Below are 20559 nucleotides of genomic sequence, written 5' to 3'. Positions count from 1 at the left end.
TAGTAAACTGATGCCTAAACTTTTATGTACATGTAATTTTGTGAGTGTGGCAGTAGTCCTATTAGTAAACATTGACAGTTAACATTTAGTTACAACTCACAGCCTATAGTGCAAGGAAATGTTATAATATTTGTGTAAATATGTGATTTGGAACATTTTAAGCAGATTTTACATTTTATAATACACGGCATCACAGAAGTCAAATAGTAAGTACGCCAGATAATGAAGTATAAAAACCGTTTATCACTTAACACTAAATATCATAAGCAGATATACATTGCTATTGCTACACATTGATAATGTTTTGTGTTTTTAAATTTGAAAAAAACGAACAAACACAGATAACTGTGTCAAACAATGCCAATTTTGTATTACTAATCACTGTCCTCTACAGAGTAATAATATTGCTAATTGTTACCTAATATATAGATACTTATTTATTTTAGTCTAACCTTATTAAGGAATGTCTAAAGCTGTTTAAAAATAAAACCTGTCACCTGTTATTTTACGATTATATTTCATTTAAAACTTACATTTTGATGCAAAATTAAACAAATAATCTACCGATAACTATACGAAATCAATATCGTTTAAATGGTAATTATTAAATTTATTTAAATTTATTACAGGTTATTTTAAAGTTAAAGCTTAAAAATTGTCATTTTTTAGACAAACCCGCCAAGCGGCATTAATCTGATTCGCATTTTGTACTCTCCAGGTAAATAAAAATATTTTAATGCGAAGTTTTCAGAGGACTAAACTGAGTTGAACCGAGCTTCAGAGGACCACGCTTAAATTAATTTACAATATTGATGTACTTGCTCTATGTTTAATTAACTAGCCGACTCACCTTGTCAGAGCTTTACAAATGGCCCGATGACCCGTCGTCCTCGTATTAAAGTAATGTCTTGCACTTAACTAATACGACATATGTTTATCCTTATTTACACACACAATCTCACCTCACGGCATTAATGTTTGACTTACGTCATTTTTTATGAATTTATATTAATATAGAGTGCGATAATTTTTTTATGACACGCGCGTCCGTGCGTACGCGCAAAGCGAACCGCGCGCTTTTATTTTTTAATTCGATCCCGAGCCTCACTCGTCGGATGTGGCCCGTGTGTGACTGTATGCTCATCTTGGAGCTCGCGATCACCGAAGAAGATACATCGGGCGTCCCTCTCGCACCGCACCTGCCCGTATTCGACCGTCTCGCGCTCTTATTATCAGAGGTTAAGTCGCCCATCAGTCAGTCGGTCTGCGGACGCCGGGAGGGAAGGTCGCCCGCACTGGTACTTTCTCCGACAAGAACCGTACGGTCTCCGCATAATTTATGAGCCGAGCCGCGCCCGTGCAGGTGCCCAAGATCTTTATGATTTACGGCACAAAAAATAACTAAAAGAGTAATCTAGGTCAAAGTTGACATATAACGTTAAAATACCGAATATTGATGAGACGTTTATCACCAATGAGGTTCGACTCGGTCGGAGTAGATCGCGTCGAAATCGGGCTGTCGAAAAATGTTATCGGTGGCCAATCGCGTGGTTGCAAAATGACAACGACGCTAGATCATTCGCTTAGATGTGTTGCTCACCGACGGCCCACGTCGCGATTGGCGTTCCGTTCGGAGGCCCCGCCTGTACCGTTACAGAGGGGCAATGACTGCCCTCCAAAAGTGGGGATTTGTAGATCACTTTTGTTATTGGTGCGAGACACGGTGACATATGGCACAATCAAATTAATTAATACGCGACCGACTGTCACATTTCGCATCTAAAGCTCTGTCTGCCTGATGTTTAATTTGAATTTATTTTTATGAAAATTATCCTTCCCTTATTAAATAGCACAATTAGGATTTAGATTAGTATTTGAACATCGTCTAGTAACGAAAATAAAATAAACTCAGTTTCGGCTTCAAGATTTAAATATTTCATATTGCGTACTTAGCAATAATTCCTCCGTTGATCCGAGGCACGTTATTCCCTGACAATAATGATGATCAATTATGTAGATAGTTGTACCTAGATATAATAACCATGATATTCCTGATAATCAATGATGTAGTATTTAATATTTTATTCGACAAATACATACAAGTAAAAAAACTAGAGTAACATTTTTCAGTGAATAACGTCGTGAATTATAACGAATTCTGACGTTTTTGCAATTTCCATGTGTTAAAACGTGTACATTCTCACACAGCAATACCTGCTATTTATAACCGATTTAATTAAATATCATGACTTAAGAATCTTCAGCATCCTCTTACACTTGCTGTTCAGTCAATAAATTTCAGTTATCGGATCATTTGTCGTAAAAATAAATTCGACAGGTTTCCCTTATTGCATTATCCTTATACAACATAATATCAATCCTACACGAATACTGAAATAAAAAAAGTTTTCAACTAGATATAGTTGAAAAACTGTTAAACTTTGGTAGCTTCTAATAAAATAAGTGACAAGACACTAAACTCGAACCTTCGACTTCGAGATTGAACGTCGCGCTCACCAATAAGCCACGAGTGAACAGAATTTATCGTCTTAAGTCACATTTAGATAAAATAGACAGGGTTCCGTCTTCATGGAAGACTGCCCACGTCCACCCTATCCCCAAGAAGGGTGACCGGTCGGACCCATCGAGCTATAGGCCTATCGCGATAACTTCCTTGCTTTCCAAGGTGATGGAGCGAATAATTAATATACAACTCCTGAAGTATCTGGAGGATCGCCAGCTGATCAGTGACCGACAGTACGGTTTCCGTCACGGTCGCTCAGCTGGCGATCTTCTTGTATACCTTACTCATAGGTGGGCTGAAGCCTTGGAAAGCAAGGGCGAGGCTCTTGCTGTGAGCCTTGATATCGCGAAGGCCTTCGACAGGGTCTGGCATAGGGCACTTCTATCGAAGTTACCATCTTACGGAATCCCCGAGGGTCTCTGCAAGTGGATCGCTAGCTTTTTGGATGGGCGGAGCATCACGGTCGTTGTAGACGGTGACTGTTCTGATACCATGACCATTAACGCTGGCGTTCCACAAGGTTCGGTGCTCTCCCCCACGCTTTTCATCCTGTATATCAATGACATGCTGTCTATTGATGGCATGCATTGCTATGCAGATGACAGCACGGGGGATGCGCGATATATCGGCCATCAGAGTCTCTCTCGGAGCGTGGTGCAAGAGAGACGATCAAAACTTGTGTCTGAAGTGGAGAACTCTCTGGGGCGAGTCTCCGAATGGGGTGAATTGAACTTGGTTCAATTCAACCCGATAAAGACACAAGTTTGCGCGTTCACTGCGAAGAAGGACCCCTTTGTCATGGCGCCGCAATTCCAAGGAGTATCCCTGCAACCTTCCGAGAGTATCGGGATACTTGGGGTCGACATTTCGAGCGATGTCCAGTTTCGGAGTCATTTGGAAGGCAAAGCCAAGTTGGCGTCCAAAATGCTGGGAGTCCTCAACAGAGCGAAGCGGTACTTCACGCCTGGACAAAGACTTTTGCTTTATAAAGCACAAGTCCGGCCTCGCATGGAGTACTGCTCCCATCTCTGGGCTGGGGCTCCCAAATACCAGCTTCTTCCATTTGACTCCATACAGAGGAGGGCCGTTCGGATTGTCGATAATCCCATTCTCTCGGATCGTTTGGAGCCTCTGGGTCTGCGGAGGGACTTCGGTTCCCTCTGTATTTTGTACCGTATGTTCCATGGGGAGTGCTCTGAGGAATTGTTCGAGATGATACCAGCATCTCGTTTTTACCATCGCACCGCCCGCCACCGGAGTAGAGTTCATCCATACTACCTGGAGCCACTGCGGTCATCCACAGTGCGTTTCCAGAGATCTTTTTTGCCACGTACCATCCGGCTATGGAATGAGCTCCCCTCCACGGTGTTTCCCGAGCGCTATGACATGTCCTTCTTCAAACGAGGCTTGTGGAGAGTATTAAGCGGTAGGCAGCGGCTTGGCTCTGCCCCTGGCATTGCTGAAGTCCATGGGCGACGGTAACCACTCACCATCAGGTGGGCCGTATGCCCGTCTGCCTACAAAGGCAATAAAAAAAAAAAAAAAAAAAAAAAAAAATATGTATATGCTTAGTATTCTATACTTAGGTTAGTACTAAAAGGTCGCGGATGTACTGTGCATTAATACAGCCAACCAGTTTTAAACGCGGAGATCGGATGGGTCAGCTCTAGAGATGGGATCCTATCGATCATTTAACATAATAATATTATTGTATTGATTACCACTGAAAATACGTCTAATTCATAGATCTTCTTAGCTAGAACGAGAAGCCCTACGTGTTGCTACGTGTAGCTACGTGCAGCTACGTCTAACGTCCCTAGTGCAGAACGAACGATGCAAGGGAACACACGCGTGCACGAACGACTTCTATAATAATTAAAAGTATCAAAATCTATGCAAACATTACTTAGACAATACAACCGAAACTTCAACCTCATGATTTATTTATTATGTAGATAGGTAAACGAGCTCCCGGCATCCTGGTGTTAAGTGATTACCGGAGTCTTGAGGCCTTAATACTTGAGGTCTATATTAAATTGTATTGTAATTAAGCAAATTACCATATTTCCGGATTTAATTTTTATTACAAGATGTTATTTCTGCATCCTACAAGCTATTCACACAGTTCACGTTATAAACCCAGTATTCACACACATTATTCGCATTATCAGTCTCACTCAATTCAAAATGTCACATGGGATCAGTTCACATAACCTAAATGCCAGTGAGTGTCGTTTAGTGGCCAACGAATCCAAAAGTATATTTTGAAATAAATATATTTATCTAAAAATATTAATGTAAGTAACAGACAACATGACTGAATTTTATTATTTTGAGTGAATTGATAACGTAGATTATGTTTGAGAATGAACGAATGACTGTTTCCAATCCATCGATAATAAAAGTATCGATAGTGCACGTAGCTCTACCCTTTCGCAACAGGGCAGAGGTCATCGATACTCTTCGGTTTTACGGTTCACCATTCAGCATATGAGCTAATGTGTGGCAACACACTAGAATATAAAGTTGGTCAATACATACAGATAGTTAAATATATTATATTATTTTATTTACCCACACTAGAAATGTTGGAGTGTGAAACGCTGTGTTTTGTTAATGAGACAGCTGGATGCTAAGGTATTGACAGATCCTATTTATAGACATGACAAAAGCCGTGCATGAAGTAAAATATCAAGTACATTCGAAAACAGCGATCCTATCCATCAAATAAGAACGCGGAATTTGCTCTACGGCAGAAATATCAGAGCATTGAGCCTTCACTACTGCAGACTATCCGTACTGCCTGGTATCTCTTATTAGCCGTACAGTGCTTATCTAGAGATAAACCGCATCACGTAGTCAATATTTAGGTCACAATAACCTTATCTGTTTTTAAAGGCCGGCGATCTGATTGAAGTATTACTACTACTTTTCATCTATCCATAGTACTACTAAACACTAGGTGGATATGCCATCATATTTTCTACCAATCATTCGACCTACATCCTCATTTGCATAATTTTGGTAGCTCGTTGTGAGTTCACAGAGGTTGTTGTGAATCCTGGGTGTTGTCCTGCTACTTGGCAGACAGGTATATTGATTAGCTACCCTCTCTGGAACTGATATTATATTTCTAGGCCTAGACTTAGCAAGAGCTAGCGCTCATCGCCAAAAGGTGAGTCTTTTAACTATATCCTATTGGCAGAAAATTTTCCAATAGCATATTTCCAATAGAAGCAGTTTATATGATAATCAAATCTAATAAGATAGATTCATCATTTCTAATAAAAAATAATGTTATTATTTCAACACGAGTCAAAGAATAACAATATAAATTACAACACAATACCTGAAGGGCTTATTTGTTTTATACAAATCTATTGTCTAAAACTGGTTTCACGTAAAGTTGAGCTGTGCAGCCATCAAATTAAATCAACGTATCATTGACACTTATTTCTTCAATGCTTGTGACAAATTGTCTAAACGCGCGCTTGCAGCTCAAGCGGTTCCGCAACAAAGTCATAGATGGCAGCACTGGTTGACAATCTTCTTAAAAATGTAATGTTTTGAGTTCCTTTATATACCATACTATGTGCATGAGTGTTGTGAAGACGCAAACACGGGCTGTGACTACCGTCCAACCAATTTTTATTACGAAGCAACGATTGGTTTCATTTTGAGGGATACAAAAAATTGCTTTTATTCGAAATTCGTTGAAACTACGACTTGATATCCATCTTTAGGTAGACTGTGCTAAAGATACTGCTATTTATCATGACCTCTTAGGGTCAAATGAGTAATGGTGGTGTATACTTAATACATTTAATTAAAAAACTTAGTGTTATTGGGGCAAAACAGATAAATCCTTCAAACAATCACAATACTGTGATACAACGAACTTCATAATCCTAAGACCTGTGTCCATTACACGTCAAGGTGGTCCTTGAACTTTCCACTATTATAAAGTAATATAACGTTTAAGGAACTTGATAATAAACCGTATCTTATATCACAATAACTTTTACAACTGCGACAATGTGACATAAACACACTAAGTTTAATAAACTTTGATTGTTTTAGGCTGCAGCATAAAATAAGAGAAAAGGCGATTTCGCGAGTAATTTTTTATTAAAATTTTAGCTATGGGATTAAAATTTGGCAGATTGCAATTTTTATTTCGAAGCCATTACTAAACTTTAATAAAGTGTACTATTATAAAGCTATTCCCTCACTGTGGTGGAGTGGTGGCTCATATGCTAGATATTTTAGCTTTAGAAGTCGTCGTGGCCTAAAGGATAAGACGTCCGATGCATTTGTATCTAGGGATGCAACGGTATTCAAATCCCGCAGGCGGGCACTAATTTTTCTAATGACATACGTACTTAACAGTATTCACGATTGACTTCCACGTTGAAGGAATAACATTGTGTAATAAAAATCAAGCCCGCAAAAATTATAATTTGCGTAATTACTGGTGATCCTCTTGGATATTTCGTCGAAGACCTCTTGTGAGTCCGCACGGTTAGGTACCACCACTCCGCCTATTTCTGCCGTGAAGCAGTAATGCGTTTCGGTTTGAAGGGTGGGGCTGTCGTTATAACTATACTGAGACCTTAGAACTTATATCTCAAGGTGGCGCGTTTAAGTTGTAGATGTCTATGGGCTCCAGTAAACACTTAACATCAGGTGGGCTGTGAGCTCGTCAACCAATCTAAGCAATAAAAAAAAAAGATTATTGAACTTCGGCTGGATTATTGGTTTTGCATTTCACACAAAGTTGAGTTCCAACGCTCGTGTTGAAGAATTATTTTGGTTTAAAGAGTAAAACATTAATTACTCGTGTGGAAACATTACCTACAATTTCATGACATCACGGCTCTTGAGATGGTATAAAGGATCCGCTGAGATGGCTGCTGGAGTATTCGATCTATGATCCACAGGCTAATGGTACATCTTAGCATCAAGTGCATCATATATTTTATGTGAATGTATGTATAGTCACAAATAATCTATTTAGGTACAAATAGGTTACTAGACTTGAAATTTTTGATGATTTCCGTTTTTATGAGGTTTTTTGATTTCTATTCTTTCGGTAGGTGAACCGTGTTGCGCTATTAAATTTTATATGTCTTTTAACTTGTACCAAACACTGACAGAGCACTTTCCGTCACGTTTACGACAACAAGTCAACACGTTGATCACGCATGCCCAGAAATCAGCCAGATCGCATGTTTATGCCGGGATTAATAGTTCTTTTTACGTTTCATAAAACACTTTACTACCGTGACTCCTTGCTTGGCAATTTGCACTTATGACGAACGACATATTTCTGGACGATTTTGTCATAAATTGAGTTGTACAAGAATTTTTATATTTTTTTTAAATACATAAAAGTTTTAATCGGGAATCAACTGTAGTCGCAGGAACTCATCCTAGCAAGAGAAGCTTTAACGGTAGGCAGCGCAGAGCTTGGCTTGGCCCCTGGAATTGCTGAAGTCCATGGACAACGGTAGCCACTCACCATCGAGAGCGCCGTATGCTCGTCTGCCTGTAAGGACAATAAAAAAAGAAGCTAGTAGCTATTGAGTTCCTTTGTGCAAAAAATATTTAAATCAATAGTACAAAGATGACTCATTGAACTCCATGATCGCTTGAATGCAAACGCAAGCATAATTATTAAATCTGAAGAGGATTATACAGCTCACGCGGTGTTGCGTGGGACATTAGAGACATGACTTTCGGTCGGACTATTCGTGTAACCGGGACATACAGAATATGTTGTATTAGCTTCTATGTAGGGAACATCACTGCAATTAATTCACAGAAGTGTTTTCTATTAATTATTATTAGGTTCGATGTTTGGTACTTAATTCATCGTGACCTAATGGACGCCCGGTCTACTCATCGATTAATGCGAGTCTTATGGTACACATGTCCCATATACAGAACAGAGCCAGACATCACAACAGGAATATCGTGACAAATATTATACAACGGCTATCCAACTCCTCGAAACAGAAGCCATGAATGTTTCGCGGAAGTATAGGCGGGACAGTAACTTAAAATAATGAAGCAATACATTAAAAAATGAACTAAAATATTGCAGTTCATACTTGAAACCCTCAATTATGCTCGGCACTCAAATCCCCATCAGAGACTTGAAAAAAATATCAATAAATTTACGTTTTTCCTGGAACAGGCAGACTGCGCCATTAATTTTAAGCAAAGAATTTTGCTCCATATTTTATTGTATTGTGCGGGTAGCGATTCAAGAGTGGTGATTTGCGTTAGGGTTCACCCGTGTTAAAGCGGAACGGAATTAAATTAAAATGAGACTAATTCATTCTATTTTTTAGACTGAATGTTTTAAAAGGCATTAATAAGATGAATTGTGATTAAAACTTCATACGTTCTGTATAAAATGGTGGTAAAATAAAACTATTTTTTTATCTTTACTACTTTACATATGACGCACATAAATAATGAAAAATTTCTTTCTTTTTTGGGATGGAGGGATTGCAGGTAGCCCGGACTAAATGTTACTTCGAACTCTTCGACGAGTACGGTGACCTGCTCCTTGGTTGGACTACTGCCAGCGCCCAACAAGAGTAGCTCGGGGTTACAAAATTGAGTGGTAATTACTGTACTTTGGATGACCCATCCTCTTCCACAAAACTAGAAACATGCTTCATTTAGAATTCCGAATGTGATGATATCCCAGATTACTTACAACGTACGTGATATTGGAGCCCTGGTTAAATTTTACAATTACAAGTGAATAGGAGAGAGAGAGAGAGAGAGAGAGAGAGAAAGAAAGAAAGAGAGAGAATACACTTTATTGCACACCAAAACACAATTTACATTTAAAAAAAACAGTCAAAAAGCAGATACATTTGTACAATAGGCGGTTATAAAATTTATTAATTTTTATAATATTAATTTATAGTTAATATAAATTTGTTTAGAAGTTTTATTTTGTAAATTTAATCGATATCATATCCGACAGAACCACTCCTGAGTAATGTAAAGTAAGATCGATTGGAGCGTTTGCTCCACAAAGTCCGCCCACGAGTTCCCTTCATTTATTTGGCGTTCCGCTTTTTGATAAATGTTCCGTCGTTTCATTGTTGAGTTTTTATCGTTTTTTGGATCATCATGCTCTTACGGAATATTTTAAAAACCTTCAAAAATCAGTGTATTTTTTAAATGTGATAAACAAAACAGAGGGCGCTTCTTCTTGTTTGTGTATGATACCAAAAGAGTGGTGTATTCAGGTATGTACAGTAGAAGAAGGCTCAATTCAAACTGTATCTGCATACATTACATATGTAGTGCAATGGTTAATTTTTTTTTTAATCTTTTTGTCTCAATATATTCTGCCAGCTCGAGGCGTCAAGTATTAACAAATGCTCACAGATTGTACTTCTTTACCCATTATATTTAAAACCTTGGAGAATTAATTCTTATCACAAAATCGGCAGATGTTTTAGAACAGTATTTAAAATCTATTCAAGCACTTTAATAAAATATGAATGCGCTCTGCAACTACTCTACAAAGACATTCATATTCTATACAACCGTCAATGATCTAACATGACGAATTATTCACATATTTCACTCAAATAAATTCTATTCAGCGAAAAACTTTACTTCTAAAAACATACTTGAACCATTTAGAAGTATACTAGCTATTTTTGTCATTATTGCCATTGGGGTAGCGTCTATTTCATGCCATCAGGTTCTGTATTAAATTTTATATTCCACATTGTGCTAGCAACAAATAATTTAATCATTTGAAATGATCTCCCGAAATAGAAGGGAATAAACAGTGTGCGAACCTAAGCAATGTTTATTGTTACCAATAAACAGAAGGGAGAGTTGTAGCGGTTTAAGCGTTATTTTTATAAATGACCTGGTTTTGTACATCGTTCACTTGTATCGATAATTGATAACTAAGCTGTTTTCATGTATTTTCTTACTTTTACTTACAGTTTAGGTAGTTGAATGCTTAAAATATTCAACAAAAATTTGTTTTATTTATTTTCTGTATCTGTAACAACACTACACTAAGAAATATTGAAGCTCAATATATGATAAGAAGGCTGTATGTTTAAAACTGGAACCAGTGATTGCATCGCAATAAAATTTGCTAGTACTAACTCGGGTGGGTTCAAAATATGCATGGTACTATAATATTTCCCGAAAAGTTATCCAAGTAGATGACAGACTACCGACGAATGACAGAGAAGTATCTACTACGCCATCGGTCACCTGGTCTACGAGAACACTGGTTTAATATCTTCGTTTAAAGCCAACAATGGACAGTGTCAAGCTAATTAAAAAAAAGACCAAAATATTATTAGGATGCTCGAATAATAAAACCTTAGTTGAATAATAAGAGCTCAGTGGAAAAATAAAAAAATATAAAGAGATGCTTTTAAATCACTTTTGTATGGGAATCGTAAAATATCGATTAATTAAGGATATTCAAGAGAGAAATACCGAGAGAAATTGTAACCACCAAGTGGATCCATTACATCTGCCTACCCCAAAATAAAACAATATATTTAAAAAGCAGAAAACATTATAGTTATTGATGAATGATGAATAACTATCCGTGATGGTTCAATGAAATTTAGGGTCTAAAACACAATATTTAAAAATCTAAAACACGAAAATATAAAATCTACCGTTGCACCGTATTGATTGCACCATAATAACATAAACCGATTCCGTGATGGACTAGACCTCGTTAACACTACAATACAACAGTCAGTTCGTACGACAGACCGCGGGACATTGTACAAAAAAGTGTCAATATTTTGAACAAAATGGCCATTGTGAACATCGAAGATAAATTACTGTGGCTTTTCTTTTATAATGTGGTATAATTTGTTGGGATACATTTTTCGAGTGCTGGATATATGTGGATAGGATCTGTTGAATTTAATGTACCTCCATATATAGTGTAAAAAAATATTTTATTATGTAATGAAAATACGTAAATTAAAGTTTTAAGTCAGCATAATATTAAATAAGTCAAGTCCTCAAATCAGCAATCTCGTGTTATATATTGAATAAATGATACAGCGGTCATTTTCTATACCTTAAGCCACCCATAAACATTTTAAAAAAATAATACCGAAAACAAATATGATTCTACTATGTGACGTAATGTGGACACTATGGGACCCAAAATATTTCCCCTAAACCTTACTTCAAAATGAAGAGTAAAGAGATAATGTATACACAGCACGAAATAGAAGTAGGACAATAAGTTGACGTTACAGACGTTAAATTTATAGATAGCCAGAGAATTCTTGTTATTTATCAGCCATTGCCTAGACGTACCATATTTATGCCTCATTCACTCTGTCTTAGGTCTTGGGTCTCTAATAACTAGGTAGACCATGGAGTCATATACCCTAAAATAGAAGAAAAAATGTAAAACAATTAATGCATGTCCACATTGATCAGACACTGCTACTAACGAATAGAAGTAAAGTCGACACCGCCTACCGAATATGCGGTCCATTGTACAAGCCATCTGTTTATATCAGCCCTGTTGCCAGTGTCACCAGGTGACGATATTTATCTGTTTATTGATTTACGCCCGATTTGCTGATTACTTTTATTATGTGGCAATGTGGTGGTTGATATTTTTTGGTTTCAAATATCAGGGTAGGGGTTCGATTTTGATAATAATCATTTTCGTACACTTGGTCTGTTTGTAAAATATTATTAAATCAATAGATTTATGGCCAACAAGCTGCCAATGGGCATTCGTGAACAAACTTGAAGATACATAATTTTCTAAATTTTGAAGCACATGATGACAGCCAGTTCAAGCATCCAGAAGATTTAGCTACATAACTCTGAGTTTCTCGAGCTGCTACTACAAATGCTAGCTATACTACTGCATACTTGATTTGCTGGAGATGTAATGTGTGAATGTCACCGCCCCAATTTAAAGATAAGTTCCAGCTGCAATAACATCTGTTACATACATAAACATACAACAACATAAAACTCGTTACTGACTAGCATCATCGCCAAAAGATTCACTACGCACATTATACCCATTAGATTATAAGTACATACATACCTACGTCTGCTCAATTAATCTAATGACAAAGAAAAACTATGAGCATAAGCTTATTTCGAAAGGAATAAAAATATAGAGTGGGTAACTACAGAAGTGTATAAACATAATATGAAGTTGCACAGAAGAAAATAAAATAAAGCAGTGGCCAACTAGGCATTTATTGAATTATTTTCTACTCATCGGTCTGTTTAGTTGTCTTCGACTACTGAAAGAATTGTCATATAGTTTTGACTGTTAGATTTGTATTAATTTCGAGCAAAATATAGGTTTTATCCTGTTGCAATAAAGCTACCGTCATTTATATATTTTATTTAGAATTTACTTTTGCAGTATTAAATATTAGCAGATAAACAGCAAATAGTATTATTGAAAATAACTCAATGCTTTTTAAATGATTGCATCTAAGGCACTGGACCGATTTTGACGAAATTAGGTATGGAAGAGCTTGTGGAGTTCAAAGGACACAACAATATCTCTAACTACGTCTACCATTCATCCCACTGTTGAGCACGGCTCTTCAGCCACACGATGTAAATTGTGGACTACATTGTAATCCAGATGAGTTGCGGACGGAAAGCTAGCTGTATACAAATCAGTTGTATATACATATTGTAAGACGCTCACAACTATACATACTTGTATGTAATGTGAGTCCACAAACTGATAACAAATACCTATCAACAGCAAAATTGTTGTTAGATTATTGACAGCCATTAACAGCGACACGTGTATAAGGCGCATCTGGTTGAGATCTAATCTGTATCATGTCGGACGCCAGTGACACATGTAGAGCACGTTGAAAAGCCATTGTTCATCCCTTAGTTTTTGTAGTACAGTATAATGAAATATTTTACGTTTTATTTTAAGATAATTTAGACTACATAATGTCACAATTAAAACCCATTTATAGGTTCAGATGCCTCTTTGTACCTTTAAACATACCGAAATGAGATACAATATATATCAAAATTTCAATCGTTTTTCATCAATTTAGTCACAGTGTATACAAAACTTGCCTACTACAAGAAACAGTGAAATAAATACTTCTCTTAACACTCTTTGCATTGTCAATTTTGTATTGAGCACGGCGTATTGTTGTGCGGCACTTCGATTTTGTTCGCATTTCATTTTTATGTTCCAACTTACAAGAGGAAAGCGGGATTGTTGTTTTCACGACTAGTTTTAATTATAATCGAAACTTTGAGATAGGCAGTAATAGAAATTGTAGTCTAGGCAGCTACGGTATCTTTGTCAATATTAAATGGCTTCATGTAAATCACACATTCAAAACAAACAGATATATTTACTACTACAACAAAACCTTCATCTAACCTTCTATTGTAACGTTGATGACTACAGCTAAAGTTTATAAAGTTTACTGTGAAATTTAAATATATTACGAGATCTTATTACTCCGACCAAACCAGAACACAGTAAATACGCCATCAACGAAAGTCCAACAATGCCGGTTCGTTAGCCGACTCACAACATCCCTCAACATCCACAGTTTTTGTCCAAGTTCCCGTATTATTGGATAGAGATCTTTACTGCTGACTGTTATGTTACTATTAATCAACAGAACCATTACTATCGGAGTGACGACCATTGCGAAGAATAACTTGAGTGTAATAATTGGCTATTTTTGTTTGGACCGTGATTTACAAACAATGCCCTAGAACTTCTCTCGTTCAAGCTTATGAATAACTATTAATGGGGTACTGTTTATTCCACATTTCGTCTGTTGTAGCCGTTTTTCTAATGCATTTTCATTAAATTTCGAGCTCAGGTCTAATTTTCTGAAATTTCTGGTAGCTGTCCACTAAATGGACCCTGGGTTGGTCCGCGTAATAAACAGCAAATTATACTTTCCAAATAAATCATGACAGATATGAGAATGTTCCAACAATTAAATTAGGTTTACATAGAAGTGAAATGTTTATGGTTCGGTTTAGGTAAGTGTGAACAGCTTGACGCGTGGGTGTCGGAACTCGGCTCTATGGAGTAATTCCGGCTGGGCTTATATCGCTTTTGCGGATCGGACATTGAGCCAACATACATTGAAGCTAACACTTAGCTTATGAACTAACTTAAAACAGTGTGTTTGTAGGCTTCCACGGTATTAATTATTATTATTGAAACGCATTCTGTAATCTCTATGTCAAATTTATTTACAGCGGCTAGAAAGGCATTTGCTTATCAACCGAAAAACAAGCAAACTTCTTACTGATTTAGTATTATAATCTGATAAACAACGGCTGTAGCTAAAAGTATCTTCAGATAAGACACAATTTTGAAGGCTAATTTTAGTCTGTAATATATGTATAAAACTGACGAACGTGGCCACCAAAAGTTACCAAATATTTGCAGAAAAGACAAAACTTTCGAAATACTAAAAAATAAATGAATACAGTAGTCCATACATTTGCATATAGTATTGTTCATCTTACCTTGCATTATTGTGTTATTAATTTCAATCCATTCATCCGACCTGCGGATTAATATATATGTAAGGCGATATTTAATTCAAAAATAATAAAAAGTTTGATCACGATTACCAAAATTTTTCGCAATAAGTATTTTTGCCTTTTGAGGGGACAGTTATTAACTTGGTAGTAACTGTTTTACTATCGCCAAAGGTATTTTAAAAACATCACACATCATCAACTCACCAACTATCTCAGGATACTTTTAATAATGATTCTTATACTACGTCAATGCAAGAACCTTGGCCAAGCAATGATTTAGTTGTACGAGAACTCGTTAGCATAACTCATGCTTTTTGGTGACTAATGCAAGTGACACGCCGGCGTCTGTTTGTTTATTGTTATTGGGTACGGTTGTTCTAAATGCCTAACCGAATATTATTATGCAAATAAATACGAGCAGTACCGCTAGCACCACGCCGTCCGTAAGCCAGACTATGATCGTGTCACGACAATTATTTTTCTTATTCCTATATCATTGCTCTGAAAAGAATTTCTTTCCTAAATATATTCTGAGCGTTGCGTTTCCTTCTTCAAACACACTTTAAAAAGAGTCTACGGATAGAATTTTTTTATTATTTTTTTATTGCTTAGTTGGGTGGACGAGCTCACAGCTCACAGCTCACCTGGTGTTAAGTGGTTACTGGAGCCCATAGACATCTACATCGTAAATGCGCCACCCACCTCGAGATATAAGTTCTAAAGTCTCAGTATAGTTACAACGGCTGCCCCGTCCTTCGAACCGAAACGAATTGGCACTGCTGAGGTTCAAGAGCGACAGTGACTACTCGCCACTAGGTGGAGCACATGCGCTTTACATTGGAAGGCAATCAAAGTATTATAACTTGTATGCATATCGCAGTAAGCTAAATTTATAAGACACTTTTACGAATTCTCGGGTTTCTTTTATTCCCGCACTAACATCAAAATTGACACTCCAATTTTATAATATCTTACAGTAGAGCATTTGAATTTGATTTATACAGACTCCCGTGACGGTTGAGTATCAATTGTGCCAGGAGCCTATCAATAACAGCCAATAAAAACATTTCTCGAATTCTCGATAAACTACAGTTTCTGAAAAGCTCATTTTTTACAACTTTTAAATCACTTTCGAAAGCACGTTTAAAAGCTCTTAAAAGTCAAGTACGCCATTAGATTCATATTTAGAGGCCAAAACGAATTGTCAATAGTTGAACTACAATAAACGCGTTTCAAAATGTCCAACCGTTACTATCGCGTTCAATACTATATTTATGACAACAAATTTAGGAGTGCGGTCACGAAAATATCTCTTGAGAACGATTTCATTACGCCTAACTAAAACTTACGGCAAAATAAGTTGGGAGATAAAAACATCCCTGATTTGGATATCAGTGTACAAGAAAGGGCCAACGTTCAATTTTTTTTATTGAACAAATTCCGTGCAATACATTTCTAGTATGAACAAAGATTTATAAATATGACTAAAAAAAGGTTTTTAATAATAATTTGATAATTTACATCAATAAACCAAAGATAACATTCATTTACTTATTGTAAACCATGATAATATGATGATGTGCCTGTCCAGATATTAATCTCCTCAAGACCTGGTTACAGTGTGCTGTGTGCATGGACTGGTATCGTAGTCCTGTATATTCTTGTAACCTTGTGCTCTGACGGACGTTAGGACGTTTGGCAACTGACACTTCTACCTAAGGTCTCAAGGTAATGGAAACGACGTTCTCGTGTCTGTTAACGTTCGTAATCCCTCAGATCGGGTAGGCCGCGAGCACGCATATTTACGTTAGTACTACTTGTAGTAGCATTTGCGTTTTAGAAAAAAATGTCGCATGTATCGATCCTACACGATTTCAGTTTTAGTTTTTTCGACATTTTTTTGAGGTCTTCAAATGAGGTCTTCAAATTCCAATACAGAAGTACTAAATACAATGTAAATTGTTGAATAGTTCAAATCATCCTGTTAATTTATTGTCGGGAAATATATTTGTATACATATTTTTTTTAAACAATGAATTGGCTCCTTATTGTATAATAGTGTATATTTGTAAGTCCATCACGGTACATAAATAAAATTAAACATTGTTGCCCTACAAAACTACTCCCTATTTAACCCAACATTTTTGAGGGTTCAAGATCATTTTGACTTTTATCAAGTTCAATTTGAATCAGATCAATGTTTTACTAGATATGGCATATCTGAGTTTATTACACGCTTTTATTAGTTTAGTTTTTATTATTTAGAACAATAACAAGAAAAACCCACACTTCAAGATAAGCTTTGAAAATTATAGATTTTTGTGGATTTCTCCAGGATCCCATCATCAGGTCTTGATGATTACAATACAGTTCGGGAAGTCTACCCTTTCGAACAAAAAATAGAAAAGAGAATTATCAGAATCGGTTGAAGCATTCTCGAGAAACCGGTGAACATACATAGATAAAAATGGTGGTCGAATTGATAGCCTCCTCTTTTGAAGTCGGTTAAAAAGCGTGATTTTTTACCGTAAATAACTCCTTATCATTCTATTATTCAAAAATATTTACACTTTCTTCCACGAAGTCGCGGGCAAAAGCTAGTATAGTATATTACAAATAGCTTGAACACAGTCTAAGCCGAACACAGCCTACATAGTTCTTCCAAAAACTTTAATTCCACGCACCGCACTTCATAAATACTCATAAATCTTAACACATCGCCGATTCACTGTACAATGTAATACTGAATGGTACACACAATACCATGATTTGTTAGCAGCCTCTCCCCATAAATAAACACAACATTTAGAAAAAATATTGAATTATTGGATATGTTCAAACTCGTAAACTTGTTTTGGGGTAAACAGGAACATGATCGCCGTTGGAGATCTATGTTTTCCAATTTTTACTGCTTCCGATATATTTTGTATAATTTTCTAATAAATGTAATTGATTGAGTTTTTTATTTGAATTTATTATCGTAGAGTGTAGTTAACCATAAGGCAAGATACAGAGCGCGTCTCCAGTCGTGCTCACTCCCATACGGTTCTACCTATATCATAACACTGTAGTGGCGGAATGGACCCTTAACAAAATAGTCCGGCTTAGTATCTGTGATCCTGTAGCTGATCCATAAAGAGAGAGAGAGATATGTGCATTCTTCCCAAACGTTTCGAACAAGGAAGATCCTAGTTCAATGACCTCAATTACAGCAATACCACCCTAAGCTGAGTACAAATATGAGTACATGCTGATGTTCGGTACAAATTATTAGAGGTATCTACTTTTACGCTTTCGGCGCCCACCGAGTTTCTCGCCAGATCTTCTGAGTAGGTCGCAATTCCGGTCCAGCGGTAGATTCTGCGAAGCACTGCTCTTGCTACGGCTAGTATTAGCAAATTCTCTTAGGTTAAGCCCATGAACTCACCTAGCCGTCTATTCGAACCTGGAATAGCCCCTTAGGTACCACCACCCTACCTATTTCTGCCGTAAAACAGTAATGCGTTTCGGTTTGAAGGGCGGGGCAGCCGTTGTACTGTAAAAACTAAGACCTTAGAATTCATGTCTCAATGTTGTGACATTTACGTTGTAGATGTCTATGGGCTCCGGTAACTACTCAACGCCGGGTGAGCCGTGACCTCGTCCACACATTTAGGCAATAAAATAAAAAAAGCGAATAGGTAGGGAAAAGATCCGGTGTAAAACTCAGTGGGTTGTATCTACGGGATGCGTAACTTCTTTTTCTTCTGAGTCGGTCTTTTCATTGCTGAAGGTCGTGTCGAGTTTGGAATATTAACCACTTGATGTACTATAATTCCCCACGTCTTCTTGTCCTCAGTGGTCTTTATAGCCTCGGTTATTGACAGGCCGGTGAGCGTCTTTACCAGATCACACCAGCGGGTAGGTGAGCGTCCGCGTGATCTTCTTCCGTCAACGTAACCAACTACCATTAGCTTTTCTAAGTTATCGGGGTCTCTACGAGTGATGTACCGAAGTACTTGAGAATACGTTGGAAGCAGACAGCGGACAGCCTTGCGGTAATACCGAGCTCCTTCGAAATGGATAAGTAGGTTGGTCCGGCGTGCTGTCCATGGAATCCGTAACACTCGCCTCCAACACCACATTTCAAAAGCGTCGGTGTTTGCCCTCTCACTTCATCTTATCGTCCAGGATTCGGCGCCATAAAGGATGCGTAGCAATTCGTCTCAAACACTAAACCACACATCCTGAAGATCTTAACAACTGTCAAAACACCATCAGATCGAATAGAATACTTATCTGTGACACAGCTGTCAGATTAACAGTCATATACAGATAATATACAGATTACAAATTCAGTATAAATAAATAATTTATTTCGTCTGCGCGTGGGTGTCACAATGCTGTACTCTCTGAACTATTGCGTTTGAATTGTATCCGCTTCATGCTGTACGCTGTTTTGTATTGTCTATTATATATTTCAGGTAAGCTCTATATTTAAACTAATGGAATCAGTATTGAGCCTTATTTAATAAATGTAACATTGTAATAGTGATCTCAAGGATTCTGTGTAATTTAGCGATGTCATATTGTCGTAGCTTGTGCATAACATACAATTGTGGATATTCAGGAAAAAAATTATGAATTTCGTAAAATTACACAGTCGTAATTATTGTGGAATTACAACAACTTTTTACAATTGAAATAAACGGCAATATTAAGTGCAAAAATAGGCTTAATTAAGGCTAGGAAGAGTAGAAGATAGGAGTATACCATGAGAGCTCTACAGGAAGAGATCTGTGTTTTTAATTATTAAAAAGGACAACGGTAGTGAAACTCCAAAAATTTATATTATTTAATAGTATCAGTCTATTTTCCAAACAATCAACCATGACCTTTTTCCGAAGCATCATAAACGTCGCTTTCCTCAGTCGAACGATATGACCTTTCGATTTCGAATGACCAATTAAGTTAAAACAGTACTTTTAAAATGTCAATTAAAGAACATTTAGATCGAATTTAAAACGATTGGAACGTTTTGTAGAGCCGATATTACTTGTATGAAACACGATCGTATAAATCATAAATACATGTGAATCTTAGTCTTAATGATACGTTTCTACTGAACGAGTGAAAAATTGAAATTAAATTACTGGGTATCAACTATCGGAGTGTGGTCCAAGATATAGGCTGCTGAAATATTCCTGTATCATTTTTTTTCGTTCTAAAAACTTATTGTTAATATAAATATTAAACAAATTCAATCAAAATAGTTCTAGCACTATAAATTGGAGTCATTGATCTGCAAGAAAAAAAAAAATATTAAAAAAAGATAATGATTAAATCCATGCACAATCGATTAATTACTATAGTGTTAGAATAGAACAACAGACGTACATACATACATACATAGTTCTGTTTTAGTTTAGAAAGGTTTACATTGTTTTACTTTTCGATCCAAAGAAAGATCGATAACATTATATTAA

At 36.7% G+C, this 20559-nt stretch overlaps 1 protein-coding gene across 1 annotated transcript in view; it reads right to left on the bottom strand.

Annotated features, from left to right (window-relative positions):
* Window positions 1-1142, bottom strand: part of LOC101737864 (protein embryonic gonad) — a 115312-nt gene extending 114170 nt beyond the window's left edge. Inside the window, exon 1 of the mRNA XM_004927079.5 lies at window positions 851-1142. The gene's annotated coding sequence lies outside the window, so the exon portion shown is untranslated. The remainder of the gene's footprint in view (window positions 1-850) is intronic.
* Window positions 1143-20559: the final 19417 nt, after the last annotated feature.

The sequence above is a fragment of the Bombyx mori genome, chromosome 11 (genome assembly GCF_030269925.1).
Source record: "Bombyx mori chromosome 11, ASM3026992v2".
Classification (NCBI taxonomy): Eukaryota; Metazoa; Arthropoda; class Insecta; order Lepidoptera; family Bombycidae; genus Bombyx; species Bombyx mori.
Note: the sequence above shows the minus strand (reverse complement) of the source record. Positions and strands in the feature narration are given on the sequence as shown.